This window comes from Artemia sp. Qi Xiang Cuo, chromosome 3 (assembly GCF_049724085.1).
Source record: "Artemia sp. Qi Xiang Cuo chromosome 3, ASM4972408v1, whole genome shotgun sequence".
Classification (NCBI taxonomy): domain Eukaryota; kingdom Metazoa; phylum Arthropoda; class Branchiopoda; order Anostraca; family Artemiidae; genus Artemia; species Artemia sp. Qi Xiang Cuo.
Genome location: NC_142796.1, coordinates 9,031,344 through 9,055,199, shown reverse-complemented (window position 1 = coordinate 9,055,199; position 23,856 = coordinate 9,031,344). Strand labels below are relative to the sequence as shown.

Sequence of the window (23,856 nt, the reverse complement as noted above, 5' to 3'; positions counted from 1 at the left end):
GCAATAGATATTATGAGTTACAGCTTCAGTCTGTAAATGACAATTACTGAGATATGTTTTGCAATTTTTGTGAAATAAATTTCTGTGGTGGTTTCGTTCAATTTTCAACTGTTGAGTCAGTATTAGAGTTGTATTATAACCATGGCATATTGTTGAGAAGCAGGAATTGCGATATTTGTTGCCAGATTTGCATAAAATATAGAAATTCGTTCCGTTGCCAGAAGTCTAGGCTTATACCTATCCGAGGTGGCCGTGAATATTCTCAGGTTGTGTAATTTTTCAAAATCAATCTATGACAAAACATGGATGGCTTGTTCACACCTTTCTGAGCTAGAAAATTTCCGTTTTTTGATGATTTGGCTTCAAATACCGCCTCCAAGGGAGGATTTCATGATCAACAATGTTACTTGTTGTAAACAAACCTTTGTGGATTGGAGCCAGTTCTGCAGAGAGGTTTGTATGTACATATGTCATTCAAACTTTGCTCCTTTGGGAGGAGAAGGAGTCATTGTTGATATAGATGAAGCCAAATTTGGAAAGCATAAATATAATAGTGGTCGGATTGTCAAGGGTAAATGGGTATTTGGTGGAATAGAGCGAGGAACTGGTAATTCATTCATGGTTTCTGTGTCAGATAGAAGTAGTGCCATGTTTGTTGGGAATTATCCAAAACCGAATCCTGCCAGGGACAACAATTATCAGCGACTGTTGGAGGGCCTACGATTGCCTGGCTAGCCAGGGCTATCAGCATTTATGCGTCGACCACAGTATAAATTTTGTTGACCCTGCAACAGGTGCTCACACACAAAACATTGAAAGACACTGGCGTGACGTTCGAGACAATATACCCAGATATGGCAGAAGAGAAGAACATATGGACGGAAATCTGGCAGAGCACTATTTCAAAAAAAAATATTCAATCTCCTAGAGAATGCACCATTTCATGAAATATATATTGGAGCTTTATAACCCCAACTAATTTGTTTTTTATGGGTATTATTTACTAATTAATGTTTAAAACGTTGTAACAGAAAATTTGGCAATTTACGGTATCTAACCCCATTTTTTCTTAAAGCAATTCAATTTTTTTTGTCAAAATAGTTTAGTATAGCAATCTTCATTCTTGAAGCTACAAGACGTTATTAAAGTGTAAATAGGGAGGGGGAGAGAGGGGGCAGAAGTAAATATTTGACTATAGATTATTTGGTACTTGTGTATTATAAATAACCCACCACTATACAAGAAAGAATTTAATTTTTTTTACTGCTAATAAAATAAAATAACATAGTATGAAAATATTATGGTTTAGACAAAAATTTTTGCTTTATATTTGCCCCGTCGGGGGTGGGGGGGTAAAGCAAAGCATATATTAAATACAAAACCTAACCCAGGTACCTTTGTCCATCCCTGAACCAAAAAAAACAACAGTTTAAATATTTTAAACGCAATAAGAAATCACGCTTTGCGATCCATTTGTCTAACAAATACCCGTTTGTCTGGTTTCCTTGTACAGTCTATAGCAGTGGATTATTTATATTGCACAAGTACCAAATAATCTATATTTGTTTTGATTTTTTTTTGGAAACCCCTTAACATTTTGAGTTGGGTAACCACATAAAACATATTCAAATAGCTTAATCCTATGATGTTGAAAAATTTTACTTTTCTTTTTTACATCCGTGATTTAAAATATGTAAAAAATGTTGGAACTTATATAAAAATTTTCTTTCGAGGGTGCAAAGGTTAGTTGAAAGGAGATTTGATAGTGGGGGAGGGGGTGGGCGGGGGCAGTGGTCAGCAACCTGCTCGCGGTGCCCCTGCTTATACTAATCTAAGCTGACCATTTCATTGCAACGTGTTGCACTGGAATAATACTCTAAAATCTGGTTGATAAATTGCCTGTCTAACAAATTTGTCTGAGTTTTGTAAAAGGGGGAAATAACCCGTAAAAGTAAAAGATTTTAATAAAACTCATACCATCAAATTTGTGGTTCTTGGCAAATACCCACTGGACGATACCTCCCTGCAGAAAATACCCTCCCCCATGGGAAATACCCTCACAGAAAATCCCCCCGCCACCCAAAAAAATACCCCCAGGGAAAATAATCCTTCAAATTTAAAATAATAAAACAGAATTTATGGTATGAAGGGGGAAGGGGAGGAAGGGTAAGGGGGATTTAAAAAACTTTGAATAACCTTTAAAAATTTGTGAGTTATAGCAATGGAACCTTGCAAAATAGATCTTCTGTTTAAAAGTACAACAAATTTGTTTTCAGCTTCAAAACTTTGCTCAATCCCAATTTATAAGGTTTTAAATGTATGCAAATACATTTCCAAAATTTTGGAAATAAACATTGATATGGCTTAAAATTCAGCTCAAATAACTGAAATTGCGTTTTCAGAACTAAAGCCATAGAAAAAGAAACTGATAACTGAAAATTAAGGTAAAATGTTGTTTTGTCAAAATTTCAATGGGTAATGGGTATTTCAAAAACATCTCCCCATGACATAAAAAACATCTTCCCGTAACATAAATTATCCTCTAAAGTTGATTCTGATGTTTGTAGTGCTCTATGTCTTAGCGCTTTAGAAATATTTAAAAAAACTTTGAAAGTAAAATTTTGGAAAAATTTGAGTTTGGGGGGAGGGGGATTTCAAAAACATCTTCCCATAACATAATTTGTCCTCTGAAGTCGATTCCGATATTTGTATCACTCTATCTATTAGTGCTTTGGAAATATTTAAAAAGCTTCTAAAGTAGAATTTTGGAAAATGTTGAGTTTGGGGGGAAGGGAGATTTCAAAAACATCTTCCCATAATATAATTTGTCCTCTAAAGATGGTTGTGATGTTTGTAGCGCTCTATGTCTTAGCGCTTTAGAAATATTTTAAAAGTTCCTAAAGTAGAACTTTAGAAAATTTTGAGTTTGGGGGGAAGGGGGATTTTCCAAACCTCTTCCCGTGATATACCGTGTCCTCTGAAGTCGATTCTGATGTTTTTAACACTCTATCTATTAGTGCTTTAGAAATATTTTAAAAGCTTCTAAAGTAGAATTTTTGAAAATTTTGAGTTTGGGGGGAAGGGGAATTTCAAAAACATCTTCCCATAATATAATTTGTCCTCTAAAGATGGTTGTGATGTTTGTAGCGCTCTATGTCTTAGCGCTTTAGAAATATTTAAAAAAGCTTCTAAAGTAGAAATTTGGAAAATTTTGAGTTTGGGGGGAAGGGGGATTTAAAAAACATCTTCCCGTAATATAACATTTCCTCTGAAGTCGCTACTGATGTTTGTAGCACTCTTTCTATTAGCGCTTTAGAAATATTTAAAATTCTCCTAAAGCAGAATTTTTGAAAATTTCGAGTTTGGGTGGAAGGGGGATTTAAAAAACATATTCCGTTCAAATAAATTGTCCTCTCAAGTTGATTCTGATGTTTTTAGCGCTCTATGTCTTAGCGCTTTAGAAATATTTAAAAAAACTTCTAAAGTAAAATTTTGTAAAATTTTGTGTTTGGGGGAAGGGGGATTTCAAAAACATCTTCCCATAACATAATTTGTCCTCTGAAGTTGATTCCGATATTTGTAGCGCTCTATCTATTAGTGCTTTGGAAATATTTAAAAAGCTTCTAAAGTAGAATTTTGGAAAATTTTGAGTTTGGGGGGAAGGAGGATTTTAAAAACCTCTTTCCATGATAGGCTATAATGTGTTCTCTGAAGTCGATTCTGATGTTTTTAACACTCTATCTATTAGTGCTTTAGAAATATTTTAAAAGCTTCTAAAGTATAATTTTGGAAAATTTTGAGTTTGGGGGGAAGGGAGATTTCAAAAACATCTTCCCGTGATATAATGTGTCCTCTGAAGTCAATTCTGATGTTTTTAGCACTCTATCTTTTATTACTTTAGAAATATTTTAAAAACTTCTAAAGTAGAATTTTAGAAATTTTTAAGTTTGGATGGAAGGGGAATTTCAAAAACATCTTCCCATGACATAATTTGTCCTCTAAAAAGAATTGGGTTATTTTTACTGGTCTCTCTTGTCAAATCCTTTCCCTAATTAATACAGTTTAAATGGTCTTATCAACAGAGTTGTTTGGCATGTGCCTGCTACCCTTAAGGGTAAGGGTTTCTGATAAGACAAGTGTGACATCACAACAAACCTGGTTTCATATACCATAAAGAAAGTCGGCATGGGTTGAAAATTAAATGGCTTAGGATTTAAATAGGATTTTGGAATATATTTTAATGAACAAGGTTAAAAGCAGAAGTTGTGTAAGGTAAGCAGTGATTTATAGCCTATTTATGATAGTAATATAGGATGAAATATGAGTTAAAAACAACTAGTAATGTGCAGTAATTTACCATTATATAGAGGGGGGGACGAGTGGAGGTCGGTACTTCAAAGTACCTTCCCGGGACAAACCTTAGCATGTACATCCATCCCTGAAAGTTTCCTTTTCCTAACCCAACCCCTTTCCAAGATAGCCAAAAGTAACTAAAGTAGAATTTTACCCCTTCATTGAGCCAAGTGAAACAACCAATAAACTTAAACAATTATAGTTAAAAATAATTAAGATAATTTCTCAATCTATTTTACCTTTTGAGTCTTTCGACACGAAACGTGATCTAGAAAATTTACATAAACACAGGGCTATGATAACGATGGATTATTTTGAGGCTTCCAAAAACAAAAGCTAGGTAGCAGTTAAGGAAAAACGACCCCGATGTATTCCAGGGAGATACTACTCTTCTAACGAAGTTAGGTAGTTATCAGTGTTTCCACTTATCTTTTCAAAAAATCTGTAAAATCTTGACAATTTTCTGGAAAAAGTCGGGAGATGGCTCTCAGGATTCGGGAGAAAATCGGGAGATGGATCTCAGGATGCGGTAAAATTTTCAGTATGATTTTTTTTTTATTTTTTATTTAGTTTTTGGAGGTATTCAAGCGATTTGCGAATTAAGTACCACATTCTAAGAGTTCAGAGTGCAGATTTACTGGAGCCAGCTGCAATTCCGGAAAGAAAATTCGTCAATCAACTTTTGTCAAACATGACTAAAGGAAGCAGCTAGAAGCTATAAATGTATTTAATTTTGAAACTAAGTGCAGTCCTATCTCATTCAGAATCTAAAGCTGTTTAATTAAGACATTTTTCTTCATAGACCCGTACTTTTTCTTGCCCTTTCAGGCTCCACACGACAAACCGCTAAGTTCAGGCCGGGGACAGAAAATCTGGACGAATTACGGACACCAGGCCTTTGACCATTGAGTCTGAGCTAAGCAGATATTTTTTTTTTACCACCATCGCCAGAGTTATTCACAAATGATAAAGAGAAAACGCAAAGTCGCAGCTCATTAGTATTCATGTAACTGAAAACAAAAAAAAATTAAGAATAGCAAAACTTTCAGACACATATACCGCATTACATTCATAATATGTGTCTATCGCATGGCTTTTTATTTGAGCAGCCCACTCTGATCATGCAGTAACTCAGCTGTTCCGGCAGAAACTACTACTCCTTTTAGCCTCTTTCTCAGGGGCTGGTCAACCGTCAGTGTGTCAACTGTAACTCCAGCTCGTTTCATTCCAAGTTTCGTCTGAATTGTGGAAGCCAAAGTTACTGTTACCAAACGATTCCTTCTGTCTGTCTTTACATCCTTGAGAAAGCTGAACAGTCTCTCTGAAGCTACGTTCAAAAATGGCAAGAAAATCAAGTATTGTACAAAATTTGCTAAGTTTGGTTTCCACGTTGGTCCCTCGCACTTAAAGCCGATTTCCAGCAATCCACGGTTGTCAGAATTACTGTTTCATCATCATTAGCACTATCTGAATATTCCAGCCACCCTTTGTCAATGGGCCTTCTCGACCACCCAAAGAACGAGTAGTGTCTTAAATATGGGCCATGGGTGGGTGGGTTTAGTGACTTAGCTTTTTCGGGTTCAATAAAAACTAATTTCAATTTTTTCACTGGCTGTTAATCGTCCTCGTTTTCATCCTTTCTTTGCGATTTTATGTTTTATAATACACTGACTGGCCCTGGCGGACTATATTCGTCACTTTTTGCTTACCCAATCTTGCTTTATCAGTAACATTCATGCAGCATATATTTCAGGAATGGGACTAACTTGTCATCCAGCTAAAATGGTAAATTGTTTTCAAAATACTACAATTTTCGTCTCTGTATCTTGTATTGGATCATTCGATACAAACCCCTTCAGATCTACAGAGCAACTGCAGACAAAGTTTAATTTTTGTCATATTTCTTTAAATTTGTAGTAACTTTGGATTATTTTGAACCTATTGAATTAGCTGGACCCACATAGTGCTAGTTCCCATATTCTTGGTGCAAGCCGACAACTGTGGTTAGTTTACGAATTGATGTTATGATGTTAATGCTATGAATTGATGTTAAGTGATGTTAGTTTAGTTAATTACAAACCTTGAAGGTGTTTAAATGACCAAAAACAGAAAATCAATGCAACCACTGTGGAATAGATGATGGACAATGTTCATACATATGCCAATAAATTCAAATCGCGCTGTCTCAATTGCCTTGGACGTTAAAGAAAATCTATAAAAGACCACAGGCAACAGCCAGGTAAAAAAAATAACAAAAAAAAAAAAAAAAAAAAAAAGACGAAAAAAAAAAAATAAAGAATGACAACAAAGTAAAATTTTACGGGAATTGAGTTTTCTGGAGATTTTCGGGAGATTCGGTACCTTCTTTTTTTGTCGGGAGATGGATTTGGAACTCGGTAGATCTCCCGAATAATCGGGAGAAGTGGAAACACTGGTAGTTATCCATACTCTTTGGTATATTCATAGACGTATTATTTTAAAAGTTGCATTATTCAAAAATAATATCCTACATGTATGGGCATATTCAAGAAACAATTCCACAAGATTTTGATTTGAGGCTCGTTTTCAAGGAAAGTCATAAATAATTGAGAAACAGAGTTGAAAAATAAGTAAATGATACTGGATTTTAATTGAGTGACAATGAAATTAATTCAGTCCTTTTTCAAGAACATGAGTAAAATTAATGAATTACAAGGTATGCTAGTAGCCTTATATTATTTTCCGATTTTAGAAAGGAGTAGGAGAGGGCAGCTGTCCCCTCCCCCCTAGAAATTCAAATTTACACTAGATATTAACGGGAATTTTGCGTATGTCGGAATTTTTCTGTTGGATGTTCACTATTAGATGGTTGAAAAAGCTGAAAATAAACAGAAATTTCCAAATATCGTTTCCGATATCAATATTTACGTTTCGATATTAAAAATATCGATTTTTGTTCCGATACATAGATAGGAGACTGGCCCATGATCGGCAAGTTTCGACTTTTTAATTCTCCAGGAATTTATTCAAGCGATAAGGAGTTGCCGAGCATGGCAAAACAAAGGTAACTCACTCAATAACATTCTTGAAAAAGACAATTAGAATACTCCACCACTTTTCAACCTGTATGCCTCTGTATCCAAGTGGTCAAGAGTTCCGAATTTGGGCCACCTCGGTGCTGGTTCGGCCGTCTCTGGCTTACGTTCGGCCACCTGAAAAAAGAAACAAAAAAGTGTCCAGGGGAACATTAAAACTTGTTTTTTGGCTATAAAATTAGGGAAAAATATGGTCAGTATAAAAACTACAAAACAAATTTTAGTAAGGTGTAAAAAAAAACTAAAGTATTAATTTCAAATTATAAATTGACTGATCAACCCCAAAAGTAAGCCATTCAACTAATCTTGGTGTTCCATCTGGTAGTGGTTGCAGTTTCACTACTACTTCTGTCTGAAATACATTTTGTATCTCGTCAGTTAGCGCAAAGTCTCTTGCTATAGTCTTCGTCAGAAAATAGAACATCGAGGTATTTTTATTCACTTTACGACAGATTTCCTTTTATTTTGTTTTTACTCATATCGTAACAAAAGAAGGCACTTTGGTGAGAATCAACGCTTAATCTGGGCTTCCTATTTCTCACATTGGAACATATGGCTTCCCGTAAAGGCCTCCATTTTTTTAATGTGCATCATTTAGATAACTTCGGAGACCATATTGCCTTACCATGACGATAAAATAAAAGTTCAAAATAAGGATAAAATACTTTTTAATAGAAATTGTATATAAACTTAAAAAAATAACAGATATTTCGTTCAAATATTGAGTTACTTTCATCAGTAGTAAAACTAATCTTAGTTTTACTACTGATGACGGTCACTAGCACTTATAACGCTATTCAGCATTTTAGTTGGCCAATGGCCAGTTCCGCAGCAAGTCCCATCTTTTTTTTTTGTTTATCGAACATATTTGCATAGAGCTAGGCTGCTAAATCCAATTATTTACCTGAAAACTTATAGGTTATATATACTAGGGACAAATAATAAATTTTATTTTTTCAAAACCATTTTCAAAATGGAATAAAGAGTAGAAAATATTTACTTTTATCGAGAATCCGTGAATATAAGTGAAAACAAGGAGCGCCAAACAGACTAGGCTTTACATAACACACATGTTGACCTATGCAATAGATATATAAACATGGAATAAAGAGTTTTTCCAAAATTATTATTGCAAAACGGAATAGATTAGAATTTTTTTTTATCGAGAGTCCGTGAATATAAGTGAAAACAAGGAGAACGAAACGGATTAGGCTTTATATAACACACATATTGATCTGAATAATGAATGTATAAACGAAAAAAGACGGTGAGTTGAGGAAAACGAGTTAAAAGACCAAGTTATGTCAACTTCTTAGTCGAAGAAAAAAAGGTCTTATCTAAGGTTCGAACCTACGTTACCACGGCCACGGGTAGTTGTTCTAACTGCTGCGCTATCAAGTCTTTTGGCTTATATTTTTCTGTACCCAATTTATGGCTGATTACAAGCCTGATACTTCATCTAAATCTAGCAGAAAAACACGCAAAAGACGGGAGTTGAGGAAAACGATTTAAAAATATCAAGTTATGTAAAGCTCTATCCGTCTTGTCCCTCTCGTTTTCACTTATATTCATAGATTTTGAGAAAAAAATATTTTCTACTTTTAAGTGGGTTCTAGGCGTTTACCTCCCCCCACCCACAGAAAATACCCCCCCCCCCGTGAAAAAAAAGGTTTTCCAAAATTGAGAATTTTATTTGTGCTTTATTTTTTTAATTTCCGTAGGGGGGAGGAATTTTGGTACTTGTGTATTATGCGCTACTCACTCAAGTTTACGCTGTGCAATACTCGAGAACTGACCGGTTTCTTTGTTAGTTTTTTTTTCAGGTTAGCGTGAGACAAGACAAAGAAAAGTGACAGAATATATGGTAAATATATAATTTGGGCTATATATTTTCACCTACGGGGGGGGGGGGCAGTAAAGTAGTTGAACAGTTAGAAGTCAGAAAACAATTCTTTCTAGGTACATGGCCACTAAGAAATTACAGAAGAATAGCGAGGTATCTGGAAATTTTGTTAACTAAAAAAATAAATCCCAGTATAAAGTAAATGTAATGTTTCATTTAAGTGTTTTTTCCTAGTGTTAAGTGTTTTTTTTTCAAAGACTGTTTTTCCAAGTATTAAATACTATTATTAGGTTAATGTAGTGTTTCGTTTAGGTGTTTAATGATGATCGCTGATCAAAGTTTATGTTATTTTTGCCTTTCATTTATGTTATTTTACTGTGTCCATGGACGTATATTTGGCTTTAGCTTTAAAATACACTTATCTATCAATCTATCTAATATGCAGAAAAATTGTATCAAACATATTTAGCATGCAGACCCGCTATACATTAACACCCCCCCCCCTAATGTGCAAATCTATAGCTCAAATTTATTTCTAAAGTAAAGAAGAAACTAACGAAAACCCGGTGTGTTCTCGAATTTTACACAGCGTAAACTTGAGTGAGTGGCACATATTACACAAGTACCAAAATTCCTTCCCCCTACGGAAATTAAAAAATAAACTCAAATAAAATTATCAAGTTTGGAAAGCCTTATTTTCCACGGGGAGAGGGGGTATTTTCCGGGGGGAATTGTCTGGGGGGGGGGGGTAAACGCCAGCCACGAAAGAATTTCGAAATCAAGTTAAAAATCGAAAATTGTTATTTTCAACTTTAGTCGGAAAATATTCGTCTTATCTAAGGTTTAAACGACGGCCACAGGCAATTGTTCTAACTGCTGCGCTATCAAGTCTTTTATCTTATATTTTTTTTTCTCTGCCCAATTTGGGGCTCATGACCAGCCTGATACTTCATCTAAATCTAGCACGAAAACAGAAATTCTGAAACTCCTCTTACTTATTCTCAAGGTTTTCAGCCTTCACGGATCTCTAATTTCAGTCATCAGCCGATTTATGAAAGCCACTAAGGGTACCTCAGTGGGGGGGGGGGGTATATAAGAGGGAGAAATTTTTATTTTTTATTATTGTACCACCATCCAAAGTACATATACTAATAAAATTTGGAAGTAATTGAGCATTCAGAAGTGGTTGAAATATAGCACACAAATTCCACAGATTTACGTGACAAAAGTAGAAACATGTGTTGAGTTGAGGAAAATCAACTAATAAAAGTATATCCTGCTTTCTTTTCCCATTCATGCCTACCCAACAAGAGAAACAAAAAACAGTGGCAAGGAACGGAGAAGGGCCATTAGTATTAAAATTCCCAGTGACAAAAAAAAACTCAACATTTCCAAGTTAGAAAAGATGGTTCCCAACCCTTAAGAGTATTTCTTCATCTTTTTGAATAGGTATTTTTCTAGATAAGGTACGTCTTCTAAAATCTTCGTCTGGCTAGATGTATATTGTAATTTTTCAGTTTAAGGTGATTGGCTATATTCTATGTATAATATAGAATACATATCGGCTTTAAAACTAAGGTTCGTGACCCTCAAGGGGATCATGAAACATTGGCTATAACATAATGAAGAGGAAATTCCAGTTCAGAGCTGACAAGTAGATTAATTCTTACTAACCCATCTCCTTTTCTCCTCATCACTGGTTAAAATAATTCGTTAGGGGAAAACCTAATATTATGGTTAAAAAATAAATCTTACTTTAAGGAAAATGATTTTGCTTTTGCCCGAAAAAAAAAAAAAAAGGCGCTTTTTGCCGTAAATTTTAAAATTTTATTAGAAACGTTATGCAACCCCTGTTAACGGTAGCGAAATAAGCGGGAAGGGGGGGGGCAGTAATATAAACGAATTTCAGAGCTGTTTTTGCTCTCCTGAAAATCGTATATTTTTGTTCCAAAAGGGTGTGCGATGTTGCAAAATGACTTTACATTTTTTTTATTGGACCTTTAACTTTTGCCTCGGATTGTCTTTTGTCATTATGAAATACATATCGGCAAACCTTTGTTTTTTTTAACGAAGGTATGGTAGGCATTGATGACCTTATCCATGTCAAATCCCAAACCCAATCATCATCGCTATAATTTTTAATTTTGACACGTTCTGATTCTCGCTGTCCAGGTTGGTTTTCACTGATTCACTCACATGTTCGGTGTCGCATGTCTAACCGCGTGTATCTTTGCTCTTCATTTTCCTTTTTGACTTGCTCACATGCTCTGTGTCAGATGTCTTCTAGCCGTGTATATTTGCTCTTCATTTTTTATTTTTGACTTGTTCACATGCTCGCTGTCACATGTCTTCTAACCGTGTGTATTTGCTCTTCATTTTGATTTTTGACTTGCTCACATGCCCGGTGTCGCATGTCTTGTAACTGTGTGTGTCTTTGCTCTTCATTTCTATTTTTGACACGCCGTCACTTTTCTTCTTACCGTGTGTCTTTTCTCTTAATTTTGACTCGCTCACTTGTTCGGTGCCGGATGTCTTCTAAACGTATGCGTCTTTGCTCTTAATTTTTAACACGCTCTAGTTGCTGTTTTCGGATATCTTCTAACCACCCGTGTCTTTGCTCTTAATTTTCATTTTTAACAAATTTTTGAATTTTGATTACTTCAGACAATTTATCAATGGCCTTTGCTTTCGCTGTTCGTATTGGTGTTGTCGCAATTAATGGTCCAGGTTGTCGAATTTCACATCCTATCACGTTTGATAGTTCAGGTGTTGATTCCAAAGAATCATCATTTACAGTAACTGCAACTAAAAATTTTTGTTTTTTGGGCCTTCTAACAGGCATTAAATTATATAAATAACTGTTGCGTTGGAAACTCAACAATCTTATTTATGCTATGCATGACATCATATAAGCAAATGATTATACGATACCATATATGTCATAAGAAATGCTTATATGATGTACTAACATAATACATGACGTTATTTGCAAAAACAAAAATTAAGGCTCTTAACGAATTTTCTCAAACTTCCGACCTATCTAGATCGTTTTTTTTTATGCGAGAATATCCCAAGATACCAATTTTCCCGAAAAATATGGCACCGTTTTCGAGAAATGGAATATATACACATACATTATTGCTCCCATATAAAGACACTGTAGTATATAAATATATATATATATATATATATATATATATATATATATATATATATATATATATATATATATATATATATATATATTATATATTGCCTAACACTTTTCCCCAATACTTTCCAATAATTTGCCTGTTTCACAATGCTTGGGTGACATTTATCCCGTTCATGACGTACATTCTGGCGAATGCTTAGAATACAAAATATTAAGAGAGAGAAAACAAACACTTCACTTAACAGATTTATTACTTCTTTAATAAATAATATAAAGGCAAGAATATCAACCGAAAAACGAGCTAAAAACAAACAAAAGGCCCAGAACCAAATTTTCGATGTCGTATTCAAGACAAATAAATAAGGATGGTGAGCACTATGTAAAAGAACAACTCTGTGCAAAATTTCAAACAGGAAAACAAATATGTGAAGGCAACATAGCTGTGGTATCCAAAAGACGTTATGTTAGATAATGCTAATATTATGCAAATCCCAAAATGAATTGTGGCTTTTTGACTTTTTTAAATAGCAGTATATTGTACAAGGAAGGTTATTGAAGGCCTTGAAGTCACAGCATACTGCTTTTGGTATGATAATTTTTAAAATATAATTATTTATAAAAGCAATAAAAATATACATGACCTTTTTGAAAAAAAAAAAAAAAATCTGTAAATGAACAGTTTAGAGGCCATTTTGACCGACTTCATAAGAATAAGCAGTTGGGAAAATTAAAGTGAACGTTGCTCAGTAGTTTTAATTTTAACGCACCAGTCAGAAGAAGTTTGTTTTGAGCAGAGAACCTTCTTAAATTTAAATTGGATCGAATTTGGTTAATTTGGCTATTAAAAATTACGTAGTGCTTGATGAAAAAGTATTTTTTTCACATTTTTTGGTATAATTTTAGAAAATATCCCTGTTATTTACTTAAAGCATATAATCAATCAATGCTAGGATACCAAATCCTTAAAAGATGCCTTAGTCAGGTGTTGAAAGACTCAAATAACTTAGAAGCCAAGCGTGATACTGAAAAAAAAGGATGGGACCAAACGATCCAGTGTACTTGTTTGCAATGGCGCGGTACATTTCGCCAGGGTCTTGAAAACATCACAAAATTCTAGCGAAAAGACCTTCAAATTAATCTAAAAGTATTTGTTAAGGAACAATGTTGGTACCTGTCTAGAAAGTAAATTGCACAAATCGAGCGATTCGATTCCTTTGAATATATTTGTTTTCAATACATATTTATGCTGAAAACTGTTTTGAAAAAAAATATAATTTTAATTATATTTTTTGAATATATGCCTCCCTATGAAATATATAGAGATTAGCTTAGTAGCTAATTTAAACCACGGCCCTTTAATTATTTCCTTTAATGCCTATATCTAATTTTAGCATTAGACTTTTCTCTATCTTCTTTTTAGGTGTCTGGGATATCTGACATGAATTCACTAATTAGTTTAAATGGATTCTACCACATCCACGTGGAGCGGTAATCACAAAGATTCACAGCAAAGCAAATAATATCTTTAAATAGCAGGGCTATATCCAGGATTTTGTTACGGGAAGTTTTGCAAACAAAAATCAGGAGGGGGGGGGGGTACAAAAAGACTGGTGACAATCAATGTTTTTTTGTGTAAAATGTTTACATGTATTTTCATTACTTTTCTACGAGTCGGACAAAAATTTCAGGTGGGGGGGGGGCCAAACCGGGTACCCCTCCCTGGATACGGCCATAGCTACAATGGTTAATATTTCCCACATGTAATGCAAAATTCGAAGGTAGTTAGAACTAAGTTTCCTTTAGAAAATACATTTATTATGCAAGTTAGGGGCTTAAGAATAAAGATTAAGGGGTTTTTTAAAGAAAAAAACGAGGAAAATGATAAATAAATGAGGTAAAAACACAAATAAATAATGTAAAAATAACAAATTAAAAGGTAAAATACCTGTTACCTACCTACCGCAGGAACATAAGGAATCCCTTAACATTTCTTACAGTTATCTGGTTATAGGTAAGGGTCTCTTCCAGACCCCATGTTTAAAATGGTCTAATCCCCGTAAAGGCTTGATTTTGAAAAATCCATATTTTTCAGAATTTATAAGTGGCCTCAAGAACCTGCTTAGTATTTTTTCTTCGTAAACCCATTTACGCAAAGACTAAGTATAAAAATTGATATATCAGTGGACAAACTTTAGAGGATTAACAATATAATAAGAGAGAGAGAGAGATTTATTCTAAACAAAGAAACAATTTAACATAAGTAAGAAGGGCAAGAGTATTATTAAACGAGTAAGAAATCGACAAAAAAAAAAAAAAAAAAAAAAAAAGAAACGTTTTCAGCCAGTGAACAAAATAGGAGAAATACAGATATTTTGACTAAGACGATTCAAGAAAAAGGTTTAAATAATAAAAACAGAAAAAAACAAGTGCCTATGGAGAAGAAGGCGAATATAACGATAAAATGCTTTTATTCACTTTTCTTTCACGGGTGTTTGTTTTTATTTTTCAATTTGTAGTTGTCTTTATTTTTTCAATTATTTTTGTTCTAGTACTGATGATTGCTTAGCAGAAGTCTGTCGAAATATCTGTGCTTTTCTTATTTCGCAAGTAAAAAAATTACTACTTTTTTTTTTATCATCATGCGTAGCCAGAATTTTCTCAGATCTCATTTATAGGAACAAGAGCATACCTTCAAGCAGAGGGACATCGAAAAAGAATGGCAGAGAATTATCTTTCCAGAGCACCTTAGGAAAGAACAGGATTTGACCACATTGGGTCTTTTTTTGTGACAATCTGTTTCTATCCAATTATATTTTAGTAGCTTAGCCGTGAAGCGGATATTAAAAAGGGAGCCAATAACATACATTCAACACTCAAATCATAGCCGGTGCTATTTTTCAATTAACGTATCTTTGATTGATGTTTGTCAAAAAATTATGAATTCATTAGCGGCTGCATAAGATATCCTCAAACGTACCTCAATTGTTTTTTTTTTGCTACAAAATTTAGATCAATTAGGGCATTAACAAACTTATTAAGCCTGTAGTTTCCCTTATTTGATCTGGTAGTTTTGGCATTTCAAAAAATCCCATTCAAAATGCTGTGTTGAAACATTTAAGCCTCAATGTTTGCAGAATTCAGTTGTCGATGTGGAATTGAACAAAAAGACAAAGAAAAACGTATAAAAAATACTAATTTAGTTTTTAGCAGCAATATTATGATAGGATTGACGCTATCAACCTTCGTCAATCATTGATGATTGCTATCAGATTTACAGTTTTAGAGCACATAGACTTGGCATAAAAGACCCAGTCAAGAGTAACATATGAAGGGCATTAAAACATATAGTCAAATAATAAAGGGTTTATAAGGTAAGCAATGACTTACAAGGAGCCAAGCAGTCGCATAATTGGAGCTGTGCATTTGCCCACCCCCCTTATATTTTGAAACCTATCTTTTTGGGGTTATTTTCATTAAAAAATGCAATTTTTTTGGAATTTTAATTGGAAAAAATGGCAAGTTTGTCCACCACTCTCTAAATCTAGATGTTAAAAATGTGTTTCACCACAGCCCCCCCCCTCCTCCCAAATTTTCCTGAATTGACGCTATGGGAAGTGGCATTCACATTTTGCTGGAAGTAGCATTCACAGGCATGTAATAGTCTTAAATAGCAAGAATGAATTCCTCAATCAAAACATAAATTTTCCGATGTATATTCTGACCATACCCCCCCTCCCCATTTTATATAGTCTATAGAGCTGCATAATGGGTCTAATAAAATTTCGCTTATGTAAGTTTAATAATTCCAATATTTCTGAAGTTCTGATGGCACAACACACCTATCCATTAAGAATATTTTTTATAATACAAAATCGCAATCCCATTACTTTTTCGATGACCCTGGAGAAAACAACACGCTTTACTCCTGAATCCTAAACAATTCATAAACAACACTTAAAATTCCTGGACAACCGACCAATTTCCTGGTATGGACAAAAAAATGCGCACATAGGAGAATAAATAGCCGATAAATAAATCAAATACTAAAATATATAAACGCATAAATAATAGAGTTACAGCTTAAAAAAAATGGACTTGACGCCATTTCCAAACATTTCTAACTATCAAAAGAATAATCGGAATGAAGCCAAACTGGAATGTTACTGATAAACTTGAAAAGCGTAAGCTGTGTCCTATATCAGAAAAAATTAAGTAAAAACAGAAATAATAAATAAAACACACGAACTGAAAGTCCTAAATCAAATGTAAACAAAACTTCAAAAAGACAAACACTGGTAACACTGGGCTGCAAACAATTAGAACATACTTTAGTTACACAAAAAGAATGAGAGCTGTTAGCTGTAATTGACTTTTCACCTAGCCAAATCGAAAATATAGTCTGCAAAACTCCGGGACAATTAGTTTACAAAGTCCAAGTGTCACCATTTATCAATAATAATAATAATAAAAATAATAAAAAGACCAGAATTGCAGAGCAAACCTGCTGAGGTCCTTGTCCCCATGCACTTGGTTGTTGTTGTGGGGCTCCCCAGGCTGACCGTTGTGGCTGGCCTCCTGACTGACGATCAGCTCCCTAAAAGAAGAGAATAACATAATGAGAAGTTACTCACATAAATAATTATTTGGGTGATTAACAATATTATAACAATAACTAGGGGGAACAATCATGTTCTCCCTAGAAAAAAAAGATGAGAATCATAAATTGTATTCCGTACATTTTTTATGCATTATATACATTTTATAATAACAATATAATCTATAAAGCATACATTTCAATAATATCAATTTCTAAGTTAAAATGAAGAAGATAGTGAAAACTAACAAGAAAAAACATTTATTATTACATTTTAAAGACTATAAAATATAACAATTAAATTTTTATTTTTTTTTAAAGGAGATTTTAGGATGGCGGGTTAGTTTGATTGCCTACATTTAACGTAATACGCATATAATTTGAACTGGAGGGAACTTAAACATTTTCCTGATGTCTAGTAACGTTGTACTAACTTGCAAAGTTCCTAATTTATTTTCATCTACCACTAATACCTAAGTTCAGTAATTACCTTTTTTGGAATTGCACCCTGAATCTAAGACAACAGTTAAAAGAGAATGAAGATTAGACTTAAAACTGCTAGCCAATTAATCACTAAGGAACTAAATGTGTGACTATTTTTCATTTTGCGAATTCCTGCGGAATGGATCTTAAATAGGACGTGCAATTTTTGTCCATGTTATGACTATGAGATGTCCTTCGAATTATTTACAAGGGACTTTTATCTCTTATCTTGATTTCGTAAACCAGCACAGAAAATATTTACACAAACGGGAGTATTCCATTGCGAATTGGAACAAATACGTACGCCCTTCTCAAAGGAGTTAGAACATTTTATAACATGTCCAAAGAGCATGATCATGACATGTAAGCTACTCTTCTACAATAGACCTACAAATAAACAATTATAGCCTATTCCAAAAGAATGCATTAAACATATACCACCATATTAGGGTTAATTACCCAACGTAAGCATTTTAATACCAATCAAGCTCAAAGAAAACCAACAAAAACAAATATTAATAAAGTGAATTAAGATAAATAATCCTATCAAACATAAAGATAACATGTACTGACATAGATGAATAAATAGATCCTAATACCAGCAAAAATTAAATTGAATTCTCACGTTGAACTTAAAACGAGCAAAAATTAGATTGAGTACTCGAGTTGAACTTAAAACAATCAAAAATTAAGTTGAGTACTCACGTTGAACTCAAAACGAGTAAAAACTAAATTGAGTACTCACGTTGGACTTAAAACAATCAAAAGTTAAATAGAGTTCTCACGTTGAATTTAAAAAGAGCAAGAATTAAAGTGAGGGCTCACGTTCAACCAGGACTCTGGTTGAACTTCGTTGTACTGACGATTCTGGGACTGTTTTAAAAAAATTTTAGTTTTAAAGGTCGTACCAATCTGTAATTAAATAAAAAAAAAACAAGTTTTTTTTAATTGAAAGTAAGGAGCGGCATTAGAAATTAAAACTAACAAAAATTATTACGTATATTAAAGGGGCTGTACCCACATCAACGTCTCGCTCTTTACGCTAAAGATTTACTCTTTCTCACAACTCTATTGTTTTTAAACAATAAAAAAATTCATCATAAAGGGCGAGACGTTGAGGAGGGGATAGCCCCTTTCATATGCGGACTAAGTTTTGTTCTTTTTAAGTTTTAATTTCGCTCCTTACTTTCAGTCAAAAAGACTTGGTTTATTATTTAATTTTTGAACGTTTTTGAGTTAATGCAGGTTTTGATTTTGTCTCACCTCATATGAATAATCAAAACAAATTGCATGTTAATTTTACGTTTTTTGGCTAAATGGCTTTCTCGAAATTTTTTTAATGTGATTTACGAACAATTTGCTTAGTAATAAATATACGTAAACTACGAATTAACTTATGTACCGACCTTCTATATTCGTGTATTTTAAATATTTAATTTAGGGGGTACACTCTCTAGTCAATACCTAGCTCTTTCCGCTGATGTTCAAATTTTGTTCCAATTCTTTAAAAATGATCCCTTAATAACAAAGGCCCTTAATTAGAATAAATATCTCTCATGAAAGTACTGAAAAAATCCTTGGCTTAAAGAGCGAGGTAATGACTAGGGAGTGAACCCAATCATATACGTAATAATTTCTTTTGTTTTAAGTATTGATGTTTCTCCCTAGTTTCAGTTGAAAAACTTTTTTTATTTAATTTCTGATCGTTTTTTAAATAATGCTGAGAAATCTGAGCCGCCCGTCAGAGCTGTGTCCCTTCCCCCATGAAAATATCCTCCCAATTAACCCCCGACTCAACCCCCCCACTACCCAAAAAAGTACCTCCTGAAAATGTCTGTATGCTTCCCAATAACCATTACTATATGTAAACATTGGGTAAAGTTCATAACTTGCAGCCCTCCCCCCGGGGGACTTTGGGGGATTAAGCTATCCTAGAAGACATATTTATTATATTTTCGACCATGCCGAACAACATGCCTATCTCAAAATTTTGATCGGGTGACTTTGGGAAAAAAATGAGCGTGGGAGGGGGCCTAGTTGCCCTCCATTTTTTTGGTCACTTATAAAGGGCACTGGAACTTTAATTTTCGCTCGAATGGGCCCTCCCACGATATTCTAGGACCACTGGGTCGATACGATCACCCCAGGGAAAAACAAATAAAGACGCATCCGTGATCTTTCTTCTGGCAAAAACACAAAATTCCACATTTTTACAGATAGGAGCTTGAAAACCCTACAGTAGGGTTCTCTTATACGCTGAATCTGATGGTGTAATTTTCATTAAGGTTCTACAAGTTTTAGGAGGTGCTTCCCCCTTTTTTTGAAAATCAGTCAAATTTTCTCAGGCGCGTAACTTTTGATGAGTAGAACTAAACTTGATGAAACTTATATATTTGAAATCAGCATGAAAGTCTGATTCTTTTGATGTATCTATTGGTATCAAAATTCCGTTTTTTTAGAGTTTTGGTTACTATTGAGCCGGGTCGCTCCTTACTTACTGTTCGTTACCACGAACTGTTTGATTTATATATATATATATATATATATATATATATATATATATATATATATATATATATATATATATATATATATATATATATATATATATATATATATATATATATATATATATATATATATATATATGTGTGTGTGTTGCGGTGAATGTCGACAATCACCGGCGAATGTCCGAAATACATTTTTTTTTCTCCTTGGATTCAATCATCGTTGCTAGTCAACTTTTTCAGTTTTATGCAAGGTTTGATGGTGACAGGTTAAGATTAGGTTATATCAGGTTTTTAACCCATTTCTGATATTTATAACCTAATTTACCCTAATCCAAACTAACCTACCATAACCTAACTTTAACTTTCACCCTAAAAGCTTGTATAAGACTGAAAAAGCTAATTTGCAAAGATAATTGAATCCAACCAGAGAAAAAGGAATTATGGACATTCAACGGTGAAAGTCGACATTAAACAGATTTTGGACATTCACTGTAACATATAAATATTAATCATAATTTATTTATTACCCACTATGAACAAAAAGAAGTGGAGTACATCAAAAACAAAAAAAGCAAACTTGCACACTTAAATATTATTTATATAAAACGACGTAAATTAGGGTGCAGCAGTAAGACTTATTATTTAAAATAATAAGTCCTCAGAGATTTGAGATCTTTAGTCTTCAGAATTAGAAGAAACCCAGATAGAAAAAAGAATAGAATGATCAAAAATGAAGAATATAATTTCCCAAGCCCTTTTCTGTTGTTCATCCCTCTGTTTTCAACAATGTTTGAATATCCAATCTGAATTTTTTTCTAAAATTAGAATTATTAAAAACGATCTTCACGTGTAATTCTATCTATTTCTTCCTGAAACTAAAGAAAAGTAAGGCCATTAAATAATTAATCAGAAATATAGAGGATACATCATCTTCTAATAAAAAATGAAAAAAAAAACATTAAGAAACACGCGGATAAAACCGTCATAAATATGAGAATTTTCAGCCGGTGACTGAGAAATGCGCAAACAAAACATATTTTGACAAGGTACTTCGTCCTACAGCACTCAAAAGTATAAAAGAAAAACAAAATTCGAAGCAAAAAATAAAAATAAAGACAAAAAAAATTCAAGAAGTTATCTTATAAGAACGAAAGTAAAGAGGTGACTAAATTTCAAAATATGAAAAAACAAGACTATCTGAAAGTTAGATTTCGGATGAACCAAACTAACTAATACATTATTTAACGTGAAACAATGTTTTTTTTAAAGTTATCGATTTATCATAAACTTATGTAGTATATCATAAATATATATGAAAAATATCATTAACATAATTAAATATAAAATGTAACTACAAAATGATAAAATATAAATACATAATATAATAAATATGCATTTATATAAGACATACATGATTCGTAAAAAGACAAAAAAAAAAAAAAACGCCTGTTTAAATCCAGACCTTTGCACTTCCCTGAAAAGTTCTTTTTGGTCATTTATTTTTGAAACTCATTTTATATATATATATATATATATATATATATATATATATATATATATATATATATATATATGTATATATATATATATATATATATATATATATATATATATATATATATATATATATATATATATATATATATATATATATATATATATATATATATATATATATATATATATATATATATATATATATGGCGATACATGGCGGGTCTTGGTTCAAAATTATTTTCAGTTTTGCTTTTCGCTGATGATTGCGTACTCGCAGCTAAGTCTGCCCATGAATTACAGATTTTGTTAGATCTTGTTGCAGATTACTTAGATCTGAAGAAGCTCCAACTTAATGTTAAGAAGACAGAAATAGTTATTTTTGGTAAAAGAAAGGATGAAGGATGTAATGGACCCCCCCCCCCGCCACAGTTAGCTTTTGTATCAGTTGATAAACAATATCTTGTTCCAACTCGACCGTGTAAAGCATTAAAAACTTATATTGTTTTTATAGAGAATAAAAGATGATAAAAACTAGGAAAAGAGAATAAAGATACATGTTATCCTACTAATTAGACGAAGCCAAAAAGGTGTCGCAAAACAATAGACTTGCCTAGAGGAAAAATGGTAATAAATTTGCCTATAGGGAAATAAGGCAGCAAGTAAATGCATAATTATAAAGCGATCTTGAGAGGCAAAACGTTAGTATCCTGGGCTGATTTGAATTTATAAAAGAAATTATCGGTGTAGAGGTGGCGTTCCCTCCCTTACCAAATATATTGCACAACATTGCATCTTTTCAAGGAGATTGAAAACTTTCGATAAACTCTCTGTCAGAGATTAATCAATTTCGTTAAGGATATATTGTAAACACCAGAGCTTCGACTACATGATCTATGAGGTCGAAGAAAAAGGTAGCATGAAACGCTTTTACAATAAAAGTTGGGATGTTTTTACTAGTGGGAAAGCAAGGGGGAGAGGAATGGAAAAAATAGTCAGACAACTAATTTTCAATTTCTAACTAGTGGGCAAGAAAGGGAAGGGGAAGAGGTGTGGAAAAACAGATCGGCAGCTAATTTCCATTTTTTTTTAGGGATAAGATCCGTCAGATCAGCTTAAAGAGGAGACAAAGGAGTCTCCAACGCCCTCCACCTTTGTGTAGAAAATGTTTGAGAAGAAGGGGATCAGATGCCCGAAAAAGAGCATTTTCAGAAATAAATGTTTGTAAATAGCCACTGTGATCCCAATAAGAATCTTTGGGGGGAAGTAATACCCCCTACCTAGAACGTAAAAGTGCAAACACTGAATATCTGTCACTTTTTTGAAACCAACTTGATATTACTGACTCAGAAAAATGTTTCTTTTCCAATTGGTGGTTTTCTCATGGCAACACTTTTCTAATAAAGGTGATTAATCAAGAAGACTACGTATTACGAATAAATTCATTAACGAATTGAGTAATGAAGAATGTCTACGTATTACGGTCTTGGGGGCATAAGCTAGTATTTCAAATCATTTTTTGAACATTCACAAGTGGTTGTGAACTTAAAGAAGTAGGAGGGAATTACCTGAGTATCTGTTCCAGTGACAATGTTGCCAATACAGCGGAGTGCAGGTGTAACAATGGCAGTCTCGTCACCATTCAGAAGTTCAATAAGTCGAAAGAGCCCAGCATGTATTGACTAGAAAAAATATGAATACCTACTAAGCAATAAGTACTTTTCTATCTTTTCCTTTGAGATGACAACAGCCCATCAGTTTTTCCACTGCTGAACGTAGTGGGGAGGGAGAAGAAGATTGGTTTCTCAAAGAAAAGTACGAAGGACCGGCCCCCAGCCCACAGATTTTTATGATGGACGTTCGCTTCCATATTGGTAATACTTCACTTACAACATTTACAAAAACTGAATAAAAGCTTATGTTAAAAAAAGAAAGGAATGAAATTAAAAAGCAATATATAATTTTTAAACCAGCAAAACATATCCCGAATAGAAGGCTGCAACTCTTTAATACCCCCTCTCCGTCTTAACGCTTAAGAGGTGCACGAAATATAACCAAAACTTGATCTATAGCTGGAAACACCCAAACTAAGCATATTAATGTTTCTAACATTTTATTAAGATTTCCAAGTTGAAAATGTGGACTTCATTTAGAAAAGCCCAAGGTAAAGCGAAGGAAGTGGTAGCTCCACAAATATTCTGGGCAAGTTCCGTCCGTTTCAAGTTTTACTATCGTTTTTTTTCACCTTATTCTATAACCTTTTGTATTTCGTTTGAAAATATAAACTAGACGAAATGAACATATGGTAAAAAAGACAAATGTTGTCATCCATCTTCTACTCCAAACAAGTT

The 23,856-nt window shown here is 33.4% G+C and overlaps 1 pseudogene across 1 annotated transcript in view; it reads right to left on the bottom strand.

The window, feature by feature from the left end:
- Positions 1 to 7,411: 7,411 nt before the first annotated feature.
- Positions 7,412 to 23,856, bottom strand: part of LOC148953729 (importin subunit alpha-5-like) — a 50,763-nt pseudogene continuing 34,318 nt past the window's right edge. The window contains exons 6-8 of the transcript XR_016141481.1: positions 23,074 to 23,187; positions 16,926 to 17,018; positions 7,412 to 7,544 (exon numbers count right to left, since the gene is read on the bottom strand). The product of XR_016141481.1 is annotated as an importin subunit alpha-5-like (transcript). The remainder of the gene's footprint in view (positions 7,545 to 16,925; positions 17,019 to 23,073; positions 23,188 to 23,856) is intronic.